Genomic DNA, 9,367 nt, shown 5'->3' with positions numbered 1-9,367 from the left:
AAAGCGCCAGTCTCTCAGCAACTTCTCAGACAAAGGAATTCCGACGAGGGGCTGGACGACTCCTCCACAAGGAGTGCTTCACAGGCGAATGACGTCACCGACAGGCGTGGAAAAACTCACGCATGCGCACGAGGGTTCAAGCATGTCTGACGTAAAACATATGAATGAAATCCATATAGTTTTGAAAAAAATAAAAAGGACCTATACTTATTGACAGACCTCGTATATATACTGTCTATAAACAATTGTACGTTCATTAATATGCACTGTCCCTGTCAAATAAACCAATAATGAATGAATGAATTCCAATTGTCAACACAGCCGAGTGACAGTTACACTATGGAGGGAAGGTGAGCCCACACAGATAGGTTTTAAGATGTTTGCGGAAAGAGAATACAGAATGTGAGGAACGGATTGAGAGAGAGAGAGATTGCTCCAAAGAGCTGGGGTGCATGTGAGCCGGTCACGGTCTTTACTCTTGAAACAGTCAACACTGGACCGGATTTGATTGAAGGGAATGACTAGGTGTGGCCATGGTGCTAGTACAAGTCACCTGTGAGTTGCTGATGCCATAAAAGTTTAACTACTTACCCTCTTTGCTGCATGGCGCAGTGTTTCAGTTAACGCATCATCGATAGCATCTGGTAAAATTTCCATCTTGTTGCTGAAGGCTTCTGTCACAAAAACAAAATAAAAAACGGTCTTGTATTTTCCTCTTTTTTAACTGGAGAAACGATAAATTCTTTTTAATTGCTAACTAAAATTAAATGATGCAGTGAGACACCTTGATAACTTACTCTTCAAAACTCTAGAGAGTGAGAGGCTGCAGGGCTTTCTTCCCTTTCCATCCTTTGAGGCTGACGCCAGCCCACAACCGCCACATCCCAATTTCCCGAGCATCGTCCTGGCAAAGGAGTTCAGCATTGATCCAGATAGCTGTTTCAGCAGATTCACCTATGACAGAGTAAAAAGAAGTATGTGTGCAATGGCAATATGCAACTTTATGAAAATAAACACTTTTGCAGAAGTGTTAGGAACAATAATTTACCACTGTCCTCCTAAACTCCTGGTCCTCCAGCGTTTTGCTGAATTGGTCCAGCTCCTCCGTTGTTTTAAGTCTGGCCTGCATTATCTCCAATGCAGTCAGCTTCTTCAGCAGCCTGATTCCTCACAGTAGTTGTAGTATGCGGTCCACCTTTGACTCCAGTCTGTCGAGTCGTTGCTGTGTACCATCTGTTACAAAGTTGCTTCAAGTTTAGTATACATGAAACAGCTACAATGCTGCTGAAAGCAGGAACACGTATATAAACACAACAGAACTACTCGATCAGTTAATAGGCCTCTCATGCAATGAAATTTGATGACATGGTTGTTTGTATAAATACATTATTAAGATGGCATCGAGCTGGCAGCTCGGTTATAGAAATGAGTTTGTAGAGGGGCAGCTGGCTCTTATTAACAAATTCCATAAAAACCTGAAACATATCTGTGCCTCTCGTGTGGCCTTTCAAAGGTAAAATGCTCAGCAGTTCTTTTACATTCATGTTGTCAAAAACATTCTAATAAATACACATAGCTGAGCCACGTCCACAGTATCAGTGGATTCATCGAATTGCAGAGAAAAACACTCACATACCTCAATATCATTCCTCAGTTGCCGATCAATATCCTCCGCCATTAACTCGCATCGTCGTGCAACAGACTTTCTTGAGAGCTGCACATCCTGCAGACACGATCTCCTTCTGATTTTTAAAATCGGCAAAGAGCACATCTGCAGCTTCCATGAAAGCTTCTTTCACAATTTCACCATCCTTGAATGATTTCTTTCTTTTTGCCAGAACACGGCTGGCACGATAAGAAGCTGTGGTTGCAGCCTTACTGGTGGTATTTGTCCGCGGAAGGAAAACGGCCTGTTGCTGCTGCCAAGCCGGCTTTTAGCCGGGAAGCTAGCATCGTAAGCTCTTGTGGATCGTCTTAAAATGCCGCTCCAAATTCCCTTTCTTCGGTAATGCCACGTTTGCATTGCAGATAAGGCAGATGGATTTGCCATTGAATAAACGAAAAAATAATCTTCCTCCCACTCCTGGATGAAAATGATAATTTGGGATCTTTTCCTCCGCCATTATACGCTCGCGTCACTCTCCACTGTAGCTCCTCACGACCTCTTGACCCTGCGCATGCGCAGATAGAATGAACCGCGGGAGTTCCCCCCATTGCGATCGAACCGGTCAATCCGGACTAGACTATCATCGGGACGGTAGGCCTACTAAAGTATCCCTGAGAATTGAAAAACTTTCGGAAAATTAAGCAAGTTATAAAATATAAGTGTTAAGAAAGAAAATACAGGAATCACTTTATTTAAATTTACAACAATACCAATCACCAGCCTTATCAATCATATATAGATTGATAAGGCTGGTGAATTATGTAGTTATAGAAACGTCCCCTCAACGTAAGTACAACGTTCCAAAGAAACTTCCAAAAACTGTAACAAGTAAACGTTCCTGATGGAAGTTTCCAGGAGGTGGACAGAACGTTCCCAATTGTGCAACGAAAATGTAACCTCCCAGCAACGTTGCAAGGCCGTTCCATGTTAGCTGGGCAGTTCTCCCTTTCATATGACAAATGTTAAATTGTTACTCATAACTGGAGCAGGACTCAGTGTCATCATATATGGGTGATTCTTTAACTACGGGCATATACATGTGCTCTAATGTTACTGTTTATCTCCATAGAAACTACCCACACAATCTTTCAAACTTTTTAAAGGGACATTATTGTTGTGGTGGAAATTACGGCAATAGTGTGGGACAACTACATTTCGTTTAAAAACATCACAACAGTTGTATGACATTGAATACCCCAATTATGTTTAGATTATTTTACTGATATTTTATTCAGAGGTATTTTAAAACATTAGAAAAAACGTTTGTTTACTATTCATTATCATTGAAGATCATAAGTCTGGGTGTGGGACAAGCACAAAACGGCAATATTTGCATATAATGATGCTGAAAAAAGGTGAGAAAGTCATCATAGACTACTAGGACAAATTTCTTAAAACACTTTCATTGTAAAGATAACTATAAAAGTGTGAAACTTCCCCTTTTTTCTTTTTTTCATAAAATATGATCAAGGGACATAAAAGTGCCCGTAGTCTAAGAATCACCCATCTATATTGTGGAGCTGTTTGTGAAGCAAAGGGCTCTGCATCCTGTGTGTTACTCTGTCACTTTGCGGCTGAGAATTAGTGCCTGTGAACTGTTTGTTCTGGCTCTTTTGGAGGTCCCGTTGATCTTCACTGATGACTAAACTACCTGACGGTCACCTGCCTGGCCACGTTATGTTTGAAATCTCTGCACACTATAATTCTGAGATGAACTTTGTCATGAGACTGGGTCATACTGCAGCTGGACTCCAACTTAGGGACTTCAGGTAATAACATTCTTTTTTACTTTAATGTTGTTTGTTACTGCTAGTAAAGTTTGTCCTAAGCAGTGTGGCACCCCTCTGAGTCTGGTCTGCTTGAGGTTTCTGGGTGTTTTTCCTCACCATTGTTTTCCAGTATGCACATGCTCAGGGAAGTTGGGAAAGTTTTGGACTTTCCTGACAGTGACAGAGACAAAGTTTTATTCGGCACACAAAATTTTCAAATAGAAAAAAATGAACAATTCCACAAACAAACACAGACAAAAGTAGTGAGTCCGAAAGGGTGTGGGCTGAAGCAAAGCTTATTAGCGCCCACCCCTGCTAGTACAAGTCCAACAATTCTAATCAGTCATATTTACATAAATATAAATTCACTACTACATGTCGACACAGACATACACATCAATATACTCTTTCGGCCACTGTCCACCATCTTTGTACTCTTCATAGAAGCTGTGTGATGACGTGAGCAATGTGAGTGTCCAGTCAGAATCGGTTCACTGTCATAGGGTTTTCCAAAATCCAATTGTAGGGCAGATTCACCTCACGTGCTCAAATAGTGTGTGAATATCAGGATTGCTTGTCTAGTTTTCCTGTGAATGTTACTGGATAAGCCTGTAGCAAGGTCTCTCGCCAGGATAAAGCACTGTTTACCATATCAGTGGAGTGAGGGGGAGGGGCTGCTCCTCAAACTGAATGAGCCTCGAAGTGTGAATGTGCTTTCAGAGCAGGAGAGAACAAACACACAGTCAGCTTCATAGTAGAAGTTTGTGATGTGACCTTTGTGTAATAACAGACAGAAATTGCTTTGAGATGAAGACAAACAAAACGCATAGACCATTTTGTATTAATTGTTCAAAATGTGCATTTGTGTTTATTGTTTGAACCTTTTTGTTGTACAGTCTTTCAAACAAGAGCCCAAATTACCTTTATAAAGTGTCAAAACAGTGTATTATAGTTTGTTGTGTGTTTTGAATAAATGTGTGTGGAAAATTATTTCTGCTTTACTTTTTCCTTTCTTATTTCTGATTGTAAACCTTTATTACACATATAAAACACAACTATAGCATATATTTTGAAAGTACAGGTTGTCCTGAAAAAAAGTATAAAACTTGATTGTGGGATTCGGGGAGAGCTGTTAACAGCAATAATAAAACATTTATGCCAGGCGAGTGAACTGTCCAAAAAATGCCCTTGGACCCCAGAGGGTTAACCACTGAATCTGAAACACGACAGTAGATGCGTGAAATGACGTGAAATTCGAACCTCTTTGCCAAAGGATATTCCATGTGACGTTAGTGACCCTATGGCCTTGGTGGAGGTGTGCGCTCTCCAAGTGCTTCAAGTTGGGTTTGTGATTGCTTTTGATACTATTAGAAGCATTGGCAGTGTTAAAACTCAAAATTGGCTTGTCAGTAGCTGAGTGTGTACCGGAGACAATACTGAAAGTTAGTAGTTAGCTGTAGCTTCCGATAAATTTTTTGGTGGTTTATCAGTTTAGCGTTATAAAAGATAACTTTTCAGTTAGCTGATTAGCGGTTACCGAAGCGAACTTTTTGGTTAGCTGTGCCCACCACTGTAAGAAAGGCAGCTTCTCTAGTGTTCTTTAGGGCCCCTTCACACACAACATGAAAGATGCAGAAACAGGACGAAAATCTGTGAACCAAACACGAAATGGGGAACCACGAAGGATTCCACCTGCTATCGTGAGAGACACGGTCGCACAGGCGTGCACCAAACACCGGTAGTAGTTGTGCACGCGCATACATGAACACAGCTGGAACGTGTTGCACCACATTGCGCTGCTGTTGTGGGAAAAATAAAACAGATGGAACATGTTGCACCACATCACACAACAGATGTGGAGTAAAAGAAAATACATACCTCCTGTGGAATTCGAACCTGCAGTTTACAAAAGCTCTGTTTAACAGATGGATACTTTACCACTACGCTAATGTCCGACAGGCAGGGGGCATAAGGCCACACAGGCTGACACTCAAAATACGATGATAAAACTATGCCCCCTATATCTGTTGGAGAGTTTGCGCGTTTCTCCCCACGACACACAAGGCTTCCTCATGGCGACGACCTCTTGACGTCTCTATACATCATGTCATGTTGACTGGCAAACTATTCATAATCTATTCATGACATTTCGTGTTGGCTTTTGTGATGATTCCTGCTTACGTCTCATCAGATGTTGTGAGATCATAGCTGTACATCGCAACACTGTTGCGATGTAGTAATGCTGGTGCGTAGGTGTCTTAGGGGTGTCGTGACTACAGGGCGTGCGGTGCACTTTTGGAGCCACTGCAGTGAAGTAGAGGTTTGTGGTGGCTCGCCTTACAGATCTTGACAATTCCTGGAAGGGGAAGGTGTTTTGATGATGCACAGTTTATTCTGAAGTGGTACAAAAATATCTTCAGATGTACTTTAGAGCTTGTTACGGGAAGGACCTTCCTTCTTGACTGAAGAACTCATAAGTTGAACCAGTATTAATTCATTAGTATGAAAGCATTGGAAGATAATGTAAGTGACCATTTCATAAACAGCACTGGTTAGATGAAGCTAAATTTGTAAGAAGTGTACTGTACTACTGATTCTGACTTGATGCAACTGTTAGAAAGATGCCGAAAAAATAGGCGGCTTTGCTTAAAGCCGTCTAAAATTAGGACTGAGTACGATCACTGCAGCTGTTTTGTGTGTGTGTGTGTGTGCGCGCGCGTGCACTCACAGAAATATTCAACCCTAACCTTTATGTAATTTTATTACATGACATATTCCCATTTACGTTTTAGATCATTTTAATACAAACCTACCAAATGAACCTTACATGATGCATATTCATTACTGTAATAAATCCTATTCATTTGAAATGTATAATCCTCAGCTTTATGTATTTAGTATTAATAAAATGTAATTACTCTAAATCAATAATAATGATAGTATTTATTAGAATACATAAAGTATATTGTTTGAATTGCATAGTAATTATGTTACCTATGCCATTTATCTTGTATAGGTAACATAAGCAGAAAATGATTAATCCACCACAAAATAGTTATTTTATATACGCAGCATCCAGCGCACAGCGTGGCAACCAGTGGAACAAAGCGGGTGTGATCGTCACGCAGACTTGCGTGCAATTTGACAGGGTTTTTTTTTTTTTTTGTTAGCAAAAGGGAAGCTTTTGTTGTCAGTTGAAAACACAGTTTAAAAGTTGATCTTGTTTATACAGCGCCAAATCACAACGTACGTCACCCCAGGGTGCTATACAAGCGGAAAGTCCAAATCTGTCCCAACCTCCCTGAGCAAGCACGTACTATTAGGGAACAATGGTGAGGAAAAGCAGCCTCTGGTATTTTTTAGAAAGAAACCTCAAGCAGACCAGCCTCAGAGGGGTGACACACTGCTTAGGACAAACTTTACTAGCAATAACGAACTAAAACAGGCAAGTTAAAAAAGAATGTTCTTACCTGAAGTCTCTGAGAAGGAGTCCAGCTGAATGACCCAGTCCCTTGATGAAGTTCATCTCAAAATTATAGTGTGCAGAGATTTCAAATGTAATGTGGTCAGTCAGGGGACCGACTGGTAGTTTAGTATTAGTGAAGATCAACAGCACCTCAGAAAAAACAGCTAGAACAAACAGTTCACAGGCACAAATTCTCAGTAACAGGATGCAGAGCTCTTTGCTTCACAAACAGCTCCATAATATAGACATGATGAGACTAAGTCCTGTTCCAGTTATTGGGGCGGGGGGGGGGGGGGGGTACTATAGTTCAGCACAACACTAATATATTTGTCATATGAATAGGAGAACTGGTGGGTCTTTCATCTGCACTTGATTCCAGATGATTCCATGTAATTTGCCTGTTTTATCTCAGCAGGCAGACTGGTTAACAGAACAGGTGGACAATAAGAGAAATTTCTGTGACTTGCTGACTTCTTTTTAACCTTCGGAACACACTAACACATTCTGACAAGGAAAAGCGTGGGTTGGTACATAAGGTTTAATTCGATCAGTGAGAGGGAGGCACAAGTCCATGAAGAATTTTGTAAATTGCTAGTGTTGGGTTCTTTTATCACGATGAGACCTCCAAAAATAATTAGAGAGGAAACGGACTTCAAAGTTTAGATGTTAAACACCAATGTTGTTTGTTACACCGATACAGAGTTATCTCAGCGCTGGGATCTTGAACTGGTCGCATGCAAACACCAGGAACAAAGAACCTTGACTTCCTTTGTTCTCTAACGTTTGTGACTGGAGGACCTATCTTTGTGGCAGGGACCGGCGGTGGGACTCGAACACTGGACTCCTTGAACTGAAGACCAAAACTCTATGTGGGTGCTAAGCGCAAGAGTATATGAGGCTGTGACTGTAAGGCAGCGCAGAAGTAGGAGGAAAAGAAAGAGATGAGACAGCCCGACAAACAACTCTCAATTGGCCCAGATACTGGCCTCCATGTTGGAGTGGGAATTCCCACTCCTAAGCGACCAATAGGAGAGCAGCGCTTGTGCCACATCAAAGTGAGGCTGACGGCAGCGTCTCGGCCGCCAACCAATCACAGGTTGGAAGAGAGAAGCCAGTATCTGGACCAATTCAGGGCCGGTGTAACGGGGACAGATGATATCCTGGGATATGTTCCCCCTCACCCTAGAAATCTCCGCCCCACCCCTGACAGGCAACATTCCTACAGGGCAGCACTAATTAATAACCCAATCCTTGATAAGGCCCAATCAGGATAGAGCGCTTGGGCCTGCCAGGTCTGCCCCCTCCCAGCGGATCCAACTCACCACCAGGTGGTGATCGGTCGACAGCTCAGCCCCTCTCTTCACCCGAGTGTCCGAGACATGTGGCCAAAGGTCAGATGATACAACTACAAAGTCGATCATCGACCTACAGCTCAGGGTGTCCTGGTGCTTGTGCACTTATGGACACACTTGTGCTTGAACATGGTGTTCGTGATGGACAAACTGGTGAATAGCACAGAAGTCCAACAACTGAACACCACTCGAGTTCAGATCGGGGAGGCTGAGTGAACCTGATCTGAACTCCAGGTTCACTGTTGCCGCCCTCGTGGACTCCAAGAAGGTTGGGTACTCTGCACTGCTGCTCGGCCTGTAGGCCGAGACAACAGTGAGAGACCTGTCCCTGACCCGAAGCCGTAGGGACGTGACCCTCTTGTTCACCAGGGTGAACACCAACGCATGGTGACTGAGCTGGGGAGCAATAAGCAATGCTACCCCAGCTCTCCGCCTCTCCCTGTGGGCAACGCCAGAAGAAAGTGGAACGTCCAGCCCCTCTCCAGGAGTTGGGTACCAGAGCCCAAGCTGTGCTGGAGGTGAGCCCAACTATCTCTATTCGGTATCTTTCAACCTCCCGCACAAGCTCAGGCTCCTTCCCCCTCCCCAGCGAGGTGACGTTACACGTCCAAACAGCCAGAGGTTGTGAGCGCGGACCGGGCCGCCGGGCCACCCGCCCTCAACTGCCACCCAATCCTCTTTGCACCCGACCCCCATGGCCCCCTCTGCAGGTGGTGAACCCACAGGAGGGCGGGCCCACGTCGTTCTTTCGGGCTGAGCTCGGCCGGGCCCTGTGGCTAAGGCCCGACCACCAGACACTCGTGCGCGAGCCCCAACCCCTGGCCTGGCTCCAGGGTGGGGCCCCCAGCAAAGCCATACCGGGCGACGTCTCGGTCCTTGATTTTGTACTGGTCATGGGAGCTTCTGAACTGCCCTTAGTCTGACCTGTCACCTAGGACCTGTTTGCCTTAGGAGACCCTACCTACCAGGGGCACAAAGCCCCCGACAACATAGCTCCTAGGATCATCCAGGGACACAAACCCCCCCACCATGATAAGGTGGCAGTTCGAGGGGGAGCCCAGGAAAGTTGCTTTGTCATATTTATTATTTGGCCTTCCTGTGACCTTGACCTTTG

The 9,367-nt window shown here is 43.8% G+C and overlaps 1 long non-coding RNA gene across 1 annotated transcript; it reads right to left on the bottom strand.

Annotated features, from left to right (window-relative positions):
* Positions 1-892: 892 nt before the first annotated feature.
* Positions 893-1,816, bottom strand: LOC117524190. The gene is made up of 3 exons (XR_004564734.1): positions 1,637-1,816; positions 1,049-1,233; positions 893-954 (listed from the first exon to the last, which is right to left on the bottom strand). It is a non-coding gene; the product is annotated as an uncharacterized LOC117524190 (long non-coding RNA).
* Positions 1,817-9,367: the final 7,551 nt, after the last annotated feature.

This window comes from Thalassophryne amazonica, chromosome 14 (assembly GCF_902500255.1).
Source record: "Thalassophryne amazonica chromosome 14, fThaAma1.1, whole genome shotgun sequence".
NCBI lineage: Eukaryota > Metazoa > Chordata > Actinopteri > Batrachoidiformes > Batrachoididae > Thalassophryne > Thalassophryne amazonica.
Note: the sequence above shows the minus strand (reverse complement) of the source record. Positions and strands in the feature narration are given on the sequence as shown.